General features: G+C 29.4%; 1 protein-coding gene across 2 annotated transcripts in view; it reads right to left on the bottom strand.

Moving 5' to 3' along the window:
- The window catches only part of LOC113510700 (G protein-activated inward rectifier potassium channel 3-like), a 51,660-nt gene that overhangs the window by 32,046 nt on the left and 1,409 nt on the right, over positions 1-18,205 (bottom strand). The gene's annotated exons all lie outside the window — the stretch shown is intronic.

Consider the following 18,205-nt stretch of genomic DNA (forward strand, 5'->3'; position numbering starts at 1 on the left):
TTGGAAAAAGAGTTATCAAAATCAGTTTCGAATCGACGAATATAGTATTAAGTAATCTAAAGAAAAATACACGCGAATTGTTTTTCCTTTTAAAGTCGCTTAATAAAAAAACCCTATACTAGTAAGGAAACAATAATAATGTTAATCTTATTGTACAGTCTTTTCATCATCGAATACATAGATAGTTTGAGATAAATGAGTCATTGCAATTTCATAGTAGTTTGTAATGTTTTACTTATAGTAAGTAAATTTATATGAGGTCATCGTGAGTAATAGATCTAAAGGTAGTCGCCAAAAGTAAACGCTTAAATGAACGTACGGAATAAACTATTTCGAAATGTGTAATCATTTGTGAGTTTATTCAAATACTACATGAACTAATTTTTATAGCTACACCATACGTATTATAATAGTTATAAAGTGCACAATACTTATTGAATTAATAAAAGTAAACACTATCGTTTTCCTATAACAAAGATACAATTACATAAAATATGTATAAATAACAACAGCATTACAAGAAGCAAGGTAAAGCACATTGCAGACTGACAGAAATTAATTATAAAATTAAGGTAAACAATAAATTTACTAGACATTTGTTAACACTGGGAATAATTGTTGGCTAGATCAGACGCGTTTTGTTATTTTTATATAATTGTAGTTATTATGTAAGCTGTGAGGTAAAGATATAACTAATGTCATATAATGTTTTGTACGACATCTCAGCACACAAATTGCTATTAATTACAAAAACGTATGTTATACCGAACTAAATTCAGATTTAGTTAATGCATGTTATACATAATTATTACTACATTTATAAATTAGTTATTCCCATTTAATATTATACTTTGCAAGTACATATTAGAACTCTAAAGGAGTTGCAGATTAAACAGATACATAAATAATCTGTGATTATGTAATCTTAGATATGACGACTGATAGAATTCACAAAAAGATGAAAATATGCTGCACAAAGGTAAGAAAATGATGAAGGATTCTAATATTAATATTAACTAATTTACACAAATTTTCTGGTAAGTTTGGATTGGACACGTATCATATATTGCATTATACTGTAACTGACGTAATAGATGTGGCTTTTGTGAAGACAGAGACGATAGTAAATTATCAAAATATATCATCCAAGATACAAGAAAGAACGTCATGAATAAAATTAATGCCCCGAATTAATAATTTGTCTATAATTCTTCGAAATATTGTCTATCAGACTTTTTTGCTTTTGCTTGTTTCATTTTTATTTTGTATTTTTGAATATCAGAATATAATAAAATAAATATAAAAACAAAAATAAAATACACAAAAATTAATTATGTTAAAGATTAAATTATATATAAAGTAAACGTTGTACAGAGAAAAATCACAAAATGTACTAAAAATTCTTATCTTACCTTACATGTTAAATGTATGCATTTTATTTTTTAACAAAATTATGGTCGATAACACTTTATTGTTGTTATATTGCATGCTTGCATTTTATGACGATCGTACTTATTCATAAGCAGATTCCCAGTACTTTCATTTTACTGGGAAACTTTATGTAGCTCTTCTTAGAAAAAAAAAAACTAAATTCAATTTGAGGTTACAGTATCGAAATAGTAAATAATACAAAGAATGGGTCTAGTGACCGGAAGGCGTTTCAAAATTAGAGTAACACTATACGATGGGCCGGGACGCGTTCAACTCGGCAATATGGGGCTGTTATATTTTAGAAGCATGCGTCTGCCAAATGTCCCGCAATACGCGAATGTGGGTCAATGCTCCAGAGACCAAAACTTATTCATGGACTAACGAAGTCTTAGGTTTGAGATTTTTAAAGCCGAACTATATTGGCAATGTAGATGTTGACCTCGCAGAAGTGCATTATAATTAATTATTTTAAACTGGCCTGGATCTAAATTAAAACACTTCCGTCTTTGTTCCCGTATTCAAGATAGTATACTAAAAATAAAGTCATTATACATAATTACAGATAAATTTAATTACACACAAATATGAAAATTAATGTACTCTGCAATATATTAGTAGAAAACCAAGATAATATATTTATAAGTTGTTCCATTATTTTATATGTGGTACAAGTTTCAGACAATATTGTGGCAACTAATATAATTAAACGGCGTTCATGTAGTTAGGTACTATTTCTTAGTGACTACGAGCTATTTCGAGGCCGACGAGTTTAGAGTTATATTATCTCATATTATAAGTATAAAATGTTAACTATGCATCAATGAACAACTTGCAAACGTAGGTATCTTGTGATAAATAGAGATGAAAGATTTAATGAGGAGAAAAACAGCAACACTTCGTGCTGAATAAATTGCTTGTTTGGCGTCTTTGTTTATACAAGAATTATCATATTTATCATGGAAGGATGTAATTATTCGATATTAAAGTCGATATTAGCATAGTTATCTATCTTGGAGATCCAGATTGTTATAGAAGTGCAGTGTTGCAACGTGATCTACATTGTCATGTGTAAAACCACTGTAAACAATTTAATATGTGTTGTTTACATAGTAGATTTGCTGGAGCATTATGTAATTAATAGAGTTATCACGAATAATTAGGTAGTGGTTGTATTATGACTGACTAGTCAAAAGTTAGCACGGCCTTAGTTATTTCTGCCGTGAAATGAAATAAAGTATAGAATAGTCACGACAATCTTTGTTTTCGGAAGTTTCACAGACATCACAGTAATCTATGATATCTTTCATTTTACTTAATCACGAAGTCTGTTTTCTAATCCGGGTAATATAAGAAATCTTTACGACGATGACATAATATTATTATAATGTATCAACATTCCACTGTTAGGCATAGATATTTTGGTATGAGATGTATTCATCTATTGTATTGGTTTATCGTGTTGGAAAACTGTTCAACTGTCCATGGTACTGCTCATGTCTATAGGCGGTGGTTATTACTTTCCATCAGGTGAGCCTCTAGCTTGTTTGCCATTCTAAGTTGTATAAAAAAAAAAAAAACACACGTCATAATGTATTTAAAGTTGTTGTTATTTCATTAGTTCGTTGTGCTTTATATCTCTATATTATAATATTATATGACATCCTGTTGACAGAATACAATAGCACTATTTTTTATTCAAATAAATTTAATTTTAATGGTCGAGGTATAGGCACTAGCGTCCCTATTAAAACATCAACAAAGCCTAATTGCGAGTGACAATCCACCTACCAAGTGTGCCAACTATTTTCAAAACTCCCTTCTGGAGCAGGCCTATGCTTAGCAGTCGACAGTTAACGACTGATATGATAATGATGAAATTTAATAATAAACTGTACGATAAACATGAAAATTCTGATGACATAAGTATGATTTCATTCCATTGCCCAATTCCGATTTGTAAACAATGATTTTACAATGATAACTGCAAGCGATAATATTTTTTTTTATTATCTTTTTACTATATCAAGAGAAATCGATTCAATTTCCTGGTAATATTGTAAATGTAAAAGTTTGTAAAGATGTTTAAGTGTTTGTTACTTACAGACGTTTAAACAGCTAAACTGGTTTCGTAAAAAAAAAATTACAACGTAGAATATTTTATGGTCATTTACACGGATCAAGCCGGAAGATGTAGGTAGTTATTAATAATAATGTAAAACCAAGGAACTTAATAAGACATTGGAATACGTGATGTCGCCATTTTTATGGGGCAGAATTCAACTGAATATTAGACGCGAATGAGTACAAAATTCAATTTGGTACATTCAATACATTGAGATCATTGATGAAACCCTATATATATTAATTGCTGATCGTGACTTCGATTTATATTTGATTATTTTGATACTCGAGTATCATGTCGATTCCTTGTACTCGTATACATTAAATGGTCCTGCTCGTCAAATGGTCCAATCTATTTTATTTTTTGTATACACCAAAAAGTGTAACTAACGGGAACTCTGACGTGACTCCATTTCGATCAAAATAGTTTTTATTGGCAAATAAAAATTGTATTGCAAACTCTTGACACCCATCGATATCGATTATAAAATTTAAATTACTCGTGACAATTATCGAAATCATTGAAAAGTACCAATTAATAAAATACGAGGTAAAGTAAATATTATTAATATGTCCAATGTAAAGTATATACAATAAAGATTTTACAATTTAATACAATTCTTTTTAGGGTATATTTTACATATATACGACTTTTCACAAATAAAACAGTATTCTATATTAATTTAAGATTATGGTCTATCTATACACTAAATTTCAAACAAACCCATCCAGCCGTTTAGTCTGATTGAGTAACAAATATAACGCATAGTTTTTTTATTAATTAGTATATTAGTAACATTGTGATTTTATAGGCCATAAACAAAATTTTATATCATCATATACTCGCAAATATAATAAAGACGGAGTGAATACGTATTTATTATCTCATTCGTTTTGATTAGGCCACATTATCCAATAAAATCAGCTGTTATGTGTTGTTTTATAACAAAATTGTTCTAATCTCGTTATTATGATAAATGTTATTAGAGATTGTAATTTCTACTTTACTATAAACTATATATGTGAAAAACATTAACGAATATAGGTATTTTTATAGTTTATGCAGTTTTCTGCAGCATTTACGAGAAAGTCAGTGTAAAAAAGTGTCTAATCAAATAAAACTTAAAGTTAATATTAAGAATTATTTTGAGCAGCTTTCCAAAGAAATACAAACATATCAAAATTCGGGTATAAATTGTATTTCTCATTTTCTGTCTCCTGTCTGAAAATAAGGTAATAAATATTTGTATGTGTGAATTATAAACAGAACAACGGCCTAAAGTTCATTCACCGACACATCCAGATAAAATACCTAATGACTAAGCAGTACTATGATCTCGTTTTTAGAACATGAAATTGGTGCAATTTTTTATCGTTTCAAAAAAAACGCGTATTACCAATTTGCCTTAAATACCTACTCGCTATTTGTCAATCGCCAGCGAATTACACAAATTTTGCTATTGTTCTTCTGGTAAATAAATTATTATAGATATTGGATATCTAACATAATCGACTACAATACTTCTCACTACTCCACTTTGAATTAAATACAATCTTGGGCATACATATTTTATTTTAATTTACTAGTTAAAACTACGTTTGCAAGTAAATAAATTGTGTTGATCTTTGTACCTTATGTTTTTTGTCGAAATGATATAAGAAGTATCTCATAATATAAATAAATATTGTATAACGAGTATTTTGATTCTTTCAATCTTGATCTATTGATTCAAAATTCAAATAACAGGCTAAGGAAGTGTGTTTTACAACTCTAAGTTTGACTTTAGATAACATCACAGTTACTATGGTTTATCAGTTAAAATTGTTTTGGATAATATGTCTTAATTCTTATAGGGCACTACCACATTGTAAGGAACGAGTTATGCAATTTCTCGAGACCCGAATGATTTCATAATATTCGGGGGTCGAGATGCACTGCTCTGTCTAGACGTGCCGGTTGACTAGACTTTTTAAATCACCTTACTGGTATACGAACACGTGTCTCTCCAACGAGTATATCTTATATTATCATTTATAATTTAAATTATTTTTAGAATTAGTATTTTATATTCACTACACCACATCACCACATCCTTTTTTAACATTTGATCATTTAACAAAAAATTATACAAAAAATAACATAAGACAATAGAATTAATATAGTAACAAACAAATAAACGATATATATCTATCTATCTACCTATCTATCTACCTATCTATCTATTTATATGTATTTGTCTAATTATATTATGGCTATTATGACCGCATTTGTTAGAAGGTATATATCCAAAAGTGGACCGAAATACTTAGGTATGACTATAATATTTTAATGCAATAATCACAGGTTTAACTTACGTGTAGTTTGATCCAGAAAGCTTGACTAGTTTCTAAGACTTTTCGACACTTTTAGACTTGAGCGACTCTAACGCGACTGTAACGCGACTGTAACGCGACTGAGCCTGACTGCAAATTGCACGTAAGTTAAACCAGTAATTTATATATTAAAATATAATGCGTTATTGCGACACTTCTAATAATGATATATCATTTACTAATTAATATTACAGGGGGGAGGGATTGTTAATAATGGAAACTAAAGGCCCCATTGCTAGCGATATACCCAACAAGGTTGACACCCACGTGGTCCCCCCTGAAAATCATCGTACTGAATTCCAAGTGTATTCATCACGATAGGCTAACTGATCTGCCTCTTCAAGCTAGGGTATACCGATAGCACAAGCAGGTTTACCAATCCATGGGTGACCATTAAATAAAAAAATATTACAAGTACTAACAAGCATACTATGCACGTACCTTAGTATGTAAATATAGACAATTTAAGTTTTTGAAGTTGTTTGTCATTCTAAGTTGCATAAAAAAAGATACTCATAATTATTTAGATAGCATGAATTCTCTTTATAGTACTAGCCAATTATTATTATTGATAACATAGGTATTCATGTGAAATGACAAGTTTAACATAATACAACAGTCAACAATTCTATTGACTTCCCTACCACATACAAATCATAAATATATTTATTTTATACATATTTTCATTTCGTTTTGTATACAATTTGCATGTAAGAAAATGTCACACAAAAATGGTAGGAGTATTACATAATTTCTATTTGCATGTAGAATCATTATGTTCCAAAACGATCAATGACAATCGATAACAGTTAGATGTCATTACACAACACATACATACACGCAGATAACGCTTATATGCCTGCAAGTATGAACGTAAGTATGAGAGTCTAGCTTAGAGTACTTTAATTACTAAAAATAAATCCAGTTTTTTTATACTTAGACGATTTTTTTATAAATTAGAATTGATTCTGAGTTGCCATTTCCTAAATTTATTTTAATATTACAATTTCATTTGACAGCATAGTAAAATTTATGTGGTATGAACCATAGACAATTAATTGTCAAGCAGTTCTAACGCAGAGCGACGAAAAATTTTGTTTCTACTGGTTTTCATAATAATCATTTCTTTATAATATCATATTAAAATTTTCATTTTAAAAATAGAGAATGGTATAAGTGGCATATTATTGCTTTCCATTAAATAGAACTTTCAGTTTATTTGCTATTCCATCTTCCTTAAAACAAAAACAACTAAAATATTATATAACATTTTACTCTACAAACACAGACTTCAATAATGACAAAATCAGTTACTTTGATATAAAAACTAAACTACCAAATCGATTATTATAAAATTTCTATGTGACCAATTTAAACGTATATCTTTTTAGATAAATAAATAATTTTCCATATCATTTTATAAATGACGGAATTCTTAAGGTAACAAACAAAAAATATGACAAATTGAGAATTCCCTCCTTTTTTGATATTGATTGAAAAATTGGTTATACTATCCAAGTACTATATTAGCACACACATATGCATGAACTATAGGTACCTAGTGAGTCAATGAATAATAATGACAATTAGCATTGTGACTACGTAACATTATATAATGATAATTAGAGAGAAAACCTGCTGTTATAAACCTAGACATTTATTAATAATATATACATATTTTATGCGCCTTATCTTCATTAAAATTTCTCTATTTTACAGACTTAGCTCAGTCTGAAGAGTTTTAGATTAAATAGACAAAGTTCTTATTAAAAATAATTAAATGTTATTAATGTTAACCCATTAATATTAGTCAATGTTATTCCAAATTTTTTACGTATGAATTAAAATGAAAAAAATACTTTTAATATTATAATCTATTATTCCAGTAAATGAAAGTGTCCAGTAACTGGAATATTTTAATAACGCATCAGTTATGTACCTACAAAAAAATCACTTAAGGTAATCTTTTGATTAAATTGAAAACAAATACGAATTTTTCAGAAATAAAAACCACAGTGTTTAATATAAATTTCAGTTTACTACTAACAAATTTAGATAGACGTATAAAGTGATCCAGTAACAATACATTTTAAGACATAGAAAATGAAAATGTAAAAATTAAAAATGTTATTATGACAACATTGTGTAGATGTGTAGTGAAATAATTAGTTGAGCAATGAAACAACGCTATCGCGTCTGGCCATTACTAATAGGTAGTGACGTGAAACAATGGGGACGTGATGATAACCGCTGGCCCTGACGCCTGTACCTTATACTCATCTAGGGATCGCTGGAAGCGTCAACCCTATTTGATTTTACGATGTAATTAAAAAGCAATAAATATTAGTAAAAACAATTTGACGTTAATTGTACAGAGTACGTACAATAGTACATGTAAGAGTCATAGTCGTTATACATCGATATTGATAAATCACAAATGTCAGAATGATGGTGAAACCACAAAATTAAATAATTCATTATAATAAGCAACTTTACCTTCATTAATTGAAAAATAAATTATCATCATTACACATATTATATACGACAGTGGTTTAAATTAACCTAACCTACATTTAACAATTAACTTGTCATTTACCTATCTCTACTGGTATGCCAGTATACGAACTATATTGCGTTTTAAATAGCTTATACTATGGAAGTAAATTAAAAGCAAAACGCAGTAGATAACAGGTATAACTAATTAGCTCTTGTAGTCTGTAATAAGTGAACATGATATGGGTTTGTGGGAACGATAGTGACATGACTAGAATACCAGCATAATTTTATAATTACCGCCGTCACCGTAATAAGAGATTACAAATGTATATCTATTAAAATGCAAACTGAACTAGATAAAGAGATTTTTTGAAGGATTTTAGTTTATACGTATGTTTTATATTATATTTATTAAGAATAAATATACTTACAATACTTTATGGGCATCATTTTTTTATATAAATTACCGCCTAATTCTGAAAGCATTCGCAGTTAAGAAAAATGGTCAAAGAACTTTGCTGTTGCTTCGTTCAAACAAATGTTAAGTTTTGGACTTTGTATGGTTACAATTTGCCAACATATATTACTACATAAAAATGAAAATAACAAGCAAACTGGGATGAAGTTAAACATAGATCAGTCCTCAAAAGTATTGTTCACGAGTATTATACAGCTATTATCGCGTTCAATTATATTTTTTGGAGTCCAATAACCTGGCTCACCTTGCCCAATTAAACTACCCAACTAAATTACAAAGTTTTTTTAGTCTTTTTTTTACAATAAACGAGCTATAGAAATGTATATAAAATTACTATTATGGGGATAAATATAATTACGAATTATTAGTAATACTTCCAGTTTAAAAACGTTGATGTAGTAGTATGCAAATATTTTAATTCTATTAGATACGGCTTTACATATAGCCGTATCTAATAGAATTAAAATATTTGCAGGGTCATAATAGATACTAGCAATAAGATGTTATGACATTGACATATGAAGGAATGACATTTGTAAATCAAAATACTTCAGTTCATCTCTTTGTTTGTGAAGATGGTACTCGTATACACAAATTTTAATATCAATTAGATTTTATAAATAAAATATATCTAGTAGAACCTGTTACAGTAAACGAATGAACGAAACCCTAAAAATATAAATAATAATTACAATGCGTGTAGTACAATTGTATAAAAATCACGAACTTGACAGAACAAAAGTCGGGTTTGGTGTTGTGTTACGTTTGACGAGAAACTTTGTTGCTACGTAGATAAACTAAGTTGCAGTCGCTACCGCTCATATAAATTGTTGTTGCTAAGTGCAACTACTTTGGAATATATAATAAGGCATTTTTAAATGCTTTAGAATTACACTTCTAGGATAGTTGCACACGCTGTCTTTTTTTTTCTAATTAAGAGCAGTCAGACAAATCTTTATGAATAATTAAAATATATTGCTAAGGTCAAAATTCAAGAGCGGTTGAAGCGAATTGGACTATTTTGTTTTAAATATTCATTAATGTCCGAGTAAAGTTTTTGATAAAAATTGTAAAAATTGTTTCGAAAAATTTAAAAGCCTCATTTCTATTTTCCCCATACAAACTATTTGGAGCCCGTAATTAATGGTAGGGGGCTAAATCATGTATACTGGGTCAACCAAGTTTTAATTAAAAACTTAAAACTTTTAGCAGACAATAGTGGACATTCCACATGTCAACAATCAAATCATAATAAAAATTACAATATTGAGAACGTAGAACACAATTACTATTATTACTACGTTCAATACCCATGGGAGTTATAATCACAACATAATGGGCCTGTAATTTTCTCGCTCCATGGCTTCATGCGCACCCAACTAAACATATCCGCAGCTGTTTACCTTTTTTTCAATCATCATAATGTCAAGGTAGAGCTGTCATCTGTCCGATATTTCACTAATTCGCAACAAATCATGTTACAATTGGATGCATTCGCACGATTTTTGTTATATTTAAATATACATATATGAACATATTTACATTATTCCTTTTTAGTGAAAATTCTTTCTGAAAAGCAAATTTCATACTAGGTGTATCCTGTACCTTAACTGTGCAAATTCGTACTCTTGTAATCATTTAAAAAATCCTTAATGGCACGTCGCCTGATGATATTAAAAGATTCTAAACTGCATCCGTTGTTTATTATGTCTAATGTGACGTATTAGTTGTTGGTCGGACGCTAAATAGGACGCCAATCATTTTTTAAAAATCTAGATGATAAATTTGAAGATTTAAAAAATTTTAGAGTTAGATCTAAAGATAGCAATTAATCTGTACTTTAGTATGTCAAAGGGCTTGAATAATATCATTAAATATCAGCTGATAACCCTTAACCTTATCTATTAAAACTATAAGACACTGATCTTGGCGTGATTAATTATTTAATTACATTCAATTCTAATTGGATTGGTGTCATGAAGTCTCACTGCCTTGGACCTATTTAGCAACATTTAATGAATTTTAATTTTACAGCAACATAGCTTTGCCTTGGTGGATTAAGATAAAACTTCTTGTGTCAATTTATGATTGAAACCATCTGTATGCCCTCAGTATATGATTATCAGATTTCTTTAAAAATGAAGCGTGCTTGATCCACATCTGTAATTATTATAAGAGTCTGCATCTTCTTTTGTGTTTTGAATATCTACTATACATACAAATAGTACTGAATCACATTTTTCAAGTTCCTTATTTGCAAAATCGTTGTAAAATGTAATTGCTGTTGCCACTTTCAACAAAAAAATCATTTATATAGGTTGACAACGTTGGCTTTTCACGTCCTTATAGGCATATATTTTCTTTGTATATTAAAATCTTATAGGTTAAATTTATTCCTAAATCGATAATTATCGATTCCATCGTACAGTTAAATTTTGATTATAATACTTCTAAAGCATTTTTGGCACTTCAAAGAAAACTGATAATTAAATATGATACCTACCTAGCGCAATTGTGATAAAATGATGTACAAAGTACGATGTTTAATTTAAGCCACACACGCTGTCAAATATTAACATTAAAATTTCATCAAATGTTAGAGGGTGTGTTATATACACACCCTCTAACATTTGATAAAATTTTTTAGTAGAGTTATACACATATTTTTAACTACAATAATATAATATATACTTTTAAAGATGATATGCAATCTTCTAAAACACTTAATTAACCCTGTATTAATAAAAACGTCAAGCCTCTTATAAACCTATTTTAGCTATTGAACTATTTTATCTTTTGCTTTTATGTTAAATTTTAATTTTGAAAGAATGTGACAAAGTAGTATAATAGTTGAAATATATATGTAGAGAATTTTAGTTTTTATGAATAAGGGGGATAGCCTATAAATATTCGTAATACATATTTCCGATACCAACTGAATGTATAACATAGTACCTATATTGTTATATTATAGTTACACAGTAAGTCCATTTCAATCAAAATATAATCAATCGTAGACGCAATTTAATAATCGAAACGCTTCATAATTTGTGTTCATAAACAGCAGCATCAAACGCGTTGTTTGTTTTTAATCTGCCACGAATGTTTACAATTGTATATATATAAAAGTCCAATATTTTTTTTAATATTTTCAGGGTTTTACAAAGCCCCTACTAATAACTGGTTAATATATTTTCATATATTTATCTATCGAATATCTTAATGACTAAAAAAAGTATAGTAAAAAGTAACAAAGATACAAATAGATGCACACATTTTGAATTACTAGCATTAATTTTTATTTATTCACTAGGCCATTATATTGTTTAATCATCAATTTATCTATATAGTCAGATATTGTCTATACATCATTTTATCTGCTAATATTAAAGTTGCTCAGATGTATTTTGCGACCTGAATAATAAAATGGTTAAAGTATGAGTTTTTGTGAACTGTTTAAGGTTTTTGATTTTGTTTGATAAATCAATATTTAAAATAACATTAAAGACTGTGCAATATATTTAATATACTAATTGAAGCTCGAAAAGCTGAACTTGGTAAGGTAGAAATATAACATGTCTCTTGAATATATGGGTGTATCGCTAGGTTTAATTTTTAGTTCATTAATATTTCTGCTTTACAACGATCTCCCTTTAGTCATAATATTTATGTAGATATTTCCATCAAAATCTCACCTAACTTTGTGATAATTCGCTACTTGGGTTATTTTCTAATGGGAACTTCGACCCTTAAAAAGGACGCGTATGTACTCGAAACTTCAAAAAGACGCGTCTAAGTCTTTTTGAAGTTTAGCTTGCATCTTAAAGTAGGTACCATCCAATTTTGGCCTTCCTTTAAATTTGCCTATATTTATTTGTAATGTTTTCTATTACTTATTTGAATGGTAAAGCAATGTACTAGGTAATAAACTAACGATAGGATATGTGTCATTTCCGTAGCAGAAATTTTTATTACTGTATTTTTCTACAGAAAAAGGATAGCTCATATATTAATATGCTAGTAATTTCAATTTCGAAAACTCGTCAAAGAATATTAGTAGTTACTTGTATTTTTCTGGGAAAAAAATTACTAAATATTATTATTTTGTTCCCAGAAAAATAAAAGCTCTATCTTGATAGATATACAGCATTCTCGATATAGATAAATACATTTTAGACTGATGTCTCTTTATTTTTTTACTTTTCTACTTATATAATACGTACAACGACATAATACATCACTATAAAGCGAAAGGATTATTAGTAATATGCTGTAGATGCCCCATTCTCAAATCTCCTTTATGACGTGGACTTTTACGCGATTCCCCTTGGAAACCATCGTGGTTAATTTTTGTTGAATTCGTCATGATGGATTAACTAACCTGCTTTCACTCACCTATCATCATTCATTGGTTCCCCGCCAGCGTATACCGATAGCGCAGGCGGGACTATCATTACATTATCACCCATTAAAAAAATACGTCACTATGAGCACAATTGTGTTATTCTAGAGATTTTAGATACTTTATTAATGCTGGACTTTACTCAGATAAATAAAACATCATCAATGCACTGTAGTTATTTTATGTCGAATAAGAAATGAGGAAAAAATATTTTTAATTTACGACGTTTTTGCTATCACACGAGGAAAACAAACAAACTCTAAAGTTTTTGCAGTGCCAATTTTGGACAAACAGTCAAGAAATGAATATTCAAAGTGGCATAGAATAAAAAATATGACCATTCACTTAGATCAAGAACGACATGTCCTTTTTCTACGCCTATTCGCGAAATTTAAATTATAAAATTTGAAAATAGCTTTTTCTTTTTATTCTATTTTTATCAACCACTAATTCAATAAAGGCTTAAGGATAAAACCGTTAATGACATAGCAGTCATAGACGGTTAAGGTCGACCTCCGGCTTAATGAAATATCGATGACTCACTTTTGCTTCTATATATTCTTATATAAAAAAAAACCTGTTTTGTGGGTTTAATTTTTTTGTCGATGAAACTTCTGAGAACAGCGAACATCTATTTGCATAATTCGAGAAGGCGACCAATTCATTATGACAATCCATGATTACCAATTGACGGATATTTAACGATAAATTCATTACTTTTTTAATACTAATTATCAAACTAATAAATATTAATCTAAAATAAACATATATCTAATAGTGACCACCCACCTAATTCTAAATAGAGCGATAACATAACTTCCACGGTGGGCTAGAGACCATAGTCCAGTACTGGGTTCAGTGGTTTTTTTTGTTTACAAAATCTTTGAATTAATCAGCTTAACGAGTTAGTTACGATAGACACTCATAGGAAATGGACAAACTGATAAAAAAAAATTAATTGGTATCACACTATTAACTAATGCTAAACGGGAAACCGTCCGCGAGTAATGTAGATACCTACAAACTACGTATACATATGTATATGCGGAACATAACAAAAGTTATATACTCCACAAGTATTCATTTATATTCATTCTTATATAAGCCAACAGGCGATGAATTGGGTGATGATATTTCTTTTACACATACAACACAGTTAATATTTGCCATACAATACTTTTCTGAAGCAACTCATGGCATGTTTGACCCTCCTATAACTTCACTGTGGAAGAAGCTTGAATTTTTAGTAATCAAGATTCAACAACTTTGTTATAAATTGTTATCTAATCTATCAATATTAGATATCTTTATTTGTAAATACAATGATTGTAATTACTTGGCAATGGCACGGCAACATAATTATAAAAGAATAATCTAATACAAAAACTAAATAGTGCACTTATGAATAAAGTATTTTATTAATAGAATATGTTGCCGTGCAATTGCCAAGTCATTATAATTATTATATGTAAAAATAAAGATGTCTAATATTGATACAGTCACTATAAATGTTGATAAGTAATTATTTATATAACGATTTATAACAAAATTGTTGAATTGGTGCTTGCATAGACACTAGATAAAACAACTGATTTGGTTTTTTCATGAGTTCCCATAACTTTTTGTAGTGACAGAACTATGTTGCGATACTTGACATTTTATTTTTTTAGGATAATATGTACCTAAGTATTGTTTGAGCGGCTCCTATTAGTCAGAGTATATTGAGAAATTTAAGAAAAATACGGAATGAAGTTTATTTATTGAAAGTACTTTGGCGTTCTTGAAAAAAGGCCAAAACATTTATCTAACTAAAATATTTGGTAATTTTAATGAAATAAGAAGAAAGTGTTTACATTTTGAACGAAACGTGACTTCTTTCGTGAATGTGTACTTAATTCTTAATGTAACAATAATAATAATAAAGATACAATTAATTTTCATACAATATCATACGACATTTAATTTCAAAGTAAGCACAGCATTAAGACATTTGATAGCGATACTTGAATAAACTTTTTGCAATAAGTGCATTTTGATATTAATGAATATTTGTATTGCAAAGGAATTGAACTCGCAACTATCGACGATACGATCGATAGACGACTCCGTTTATTAAACCGCTATACCATCAAGGTTGTTAAATGTTAAAATCTTACTAAAATAATAAAATTATGACTTTACAATGTCTGTCTGTATTTATATTAATATTATGAAGAAGAATAATTTGATTGTCTGTTTGGAATAGATAAAGAAAAAAATTAGTAAACCAAATTGAATAATTCTTCATCCATAAAACATTACGAGTACATTATCATCGATTAATATAGGTTATCTAGTAGAGACGGCTATATAATCCGTGTGGTCCCGGCATAGAGAAAGCCAACCCTTCTTTTCTTGAGAATGGCGTAAGAGGCCACTAAAAGAACTAGTAGCGGGATGGGCAGCAACGCCCCTCTTAAAACATCATTCAAAACCTAACTGCAGTTGTCAATCCGCCTGCCTACTACTACTGGCAAAACTCCCCTTAAGGAAAAAGCGTTTATATTCAACAGTGAACAGTTAACGGCTGGAAATGATGATGATGATGAATATAGACAATAATGTAACTCAAAGTAATAATATTTGCCTATTAATGCAAACATAAAATACTAACTTATGTTTATGTCATCATCGCTAATGGAAAATATTTAAAAAAAGTTAATATGAGCGGCCATAATAAAGCCAATGGGTGCCGTTGGAAATTTTGTCCGTTTATATGGTTATTCCAGTATCACTCAAAAACTACAGCATTAGATGTGGTTTTTCTACTTCCGAAATCTACGCGTACGATGAAGCGGGCAAAAAATTTGTATTATAATACTGTAACAAATTAAATACATTTGTATTAGAACGTGTGGTATGCTTAATATAGACACGACAAAAATCAATTGCTGACTTATTAGATCCTAAAAATTTACAAAATATAATCATATTAACAATTATCACAACGTCAATAACCTAGATGTTATAAGATAGAAAGATTTGTATCACGTCTTGTATCTATTTGTAATAGACGATATTATTTATGATAAAATGTATTTATTTATGCAATTATTTATTTATTATTAATTTAATGACCACTTATATTATATGCTTCAAACTCTCGGACTTGATAGTAAATAGCATTATCTCTCACTCAACCTTAGTAAACAGAATTTTTAATATCCTATATTAAGATTATGCACAAAAATAATTACACAATAAATATATATATTTTTAAGTATTTATACTACGATTAAAGAATACTATAATACTTATATACAGTAATTAAATTATAATCTAAATACAGGAGTATAACAGTAATAAATAAAATAAGGATGTAGCTTGTTTAAAAAAAATTATCTACTTCATCATCATCGTCATCATCAGTCTTTAACTGTCCACTGCTGAAAGTAAGCCAGCTCCAATGGGGGAATTTGCCAGTAGTTGCCACGCTTGGCAAACGGATTGGCAACCGCAATTAGGCTTTGGAGATGTTTTAAGATGTTATCTACTTAATACTACGTAATGAAAGCTTCATACAGCCAATGTCCAATTCCAAGGATTTAAATACTAGATATTACCTATTTTAGAGAAATAAATTACACTAATTTAACACATTTGTATAGTCAATCATCCTTGTTTAAGTAATATCCACATTTTATTGCAGTATACGGTTATGCTCATAGAGCTATTCATGTTTATAGGCAACGATTATTACTTTCTATTAAGTGGACCTTCTGTTCTTTTGCCATTCTATATTTTTATTTTTAATGAAATAAAATGAAGTAGTGACGTTGCCTGCGCTATCAATATACACTGACGAGGCATCAGTGAGCAATGATAGGCGACGATGAAGCTAGGCAGTTATTTTTTTATGCAACTTAGAATGCCAAACTAGCTGACGGCCCATCTGATGGAAAGTAGTAACCATCGTCTATTGACATGAGCAGTACCATGGATATAACAAAGTATACTGTTTTGCCCATGATACTCCCCATGCGTTGCCATTCCTGAGGACTTAGGTGTTATTTCTCTGTACCCTGTAAATTCACTTCAAACCGAAACACAGCCATGCAAACACAACTGCTTCACGGTAGAAACACGAATGGGACAGAGGTGACCAAGCAAACGACTTTTGTACAAAGTCTTCCACTGGTAAGGTCTCCCTCAGTTAGTCGGTAGTGACTAATTTAACAAGTATTAACCACGTTGATTTCTAGAGAGAACTGCGTGAAAGTTGACTTGATAGGGTACATTGCTAGCAATAGGGCAGTTAGACTCCATTACTAGCAATCGCTTTCACTCTACCATTCCATATTGTATAAAAAACAAACAACTTACTACGTAATTTTAGTTACCTACGTCAATACCATCAATATATTGTTTTATTTGTTTGGTAAGATCTTAAGAGCGTTCATACTTTAGCTTAAGGATATTTGGCAACGTCGCAAGTATTTGTCAGTTTTCTAGAATAATTTAATAATTTTCCATATTTCTGAGTGATTATTTAAAAAGTGCTATGCTTTAGCGAAATAAAACGTTAATTACACAACATAAATCTACCATTAAGAAATTTTCATCTCCGTCATATCTTTCTTTAGAATCTTTCAAATACTTTTTCGCCATCACAATCCAAATTTTTAGTAACAGTTTAATAAGGATTTTACATTTATTTATCTACATAACTCTTTATTACACCAAAAACATAGAATATACAATAACAATTAGAAAATTCAAGTGAAACACAGCAGCATAAAGTACAGATTAAGATATATATAATATATAAATAGACAAAAAGCGGTCTTATCACTATGGCAATCTCTTACTGATAACTTTTGATTAAAGGAGCTATGCTGTTGAGATTTATCAGAGGATTATACTGT

This window comes from Galleria mellonella, unplaced genomic scaffold (assembly GCF_026898425.1).
Source record: "Galleria mellonella isolate WM207_F2 unplaced genomic scaffold, CSIRO_AGI_GalMel_v1 utg139, whole genome shotgun sequence".
NCBI lineage: Eukaryota > Metazoa > Arthropoda > Insecta > Lepidoptera > Pyralidae > Galleria > Galleria mellonella.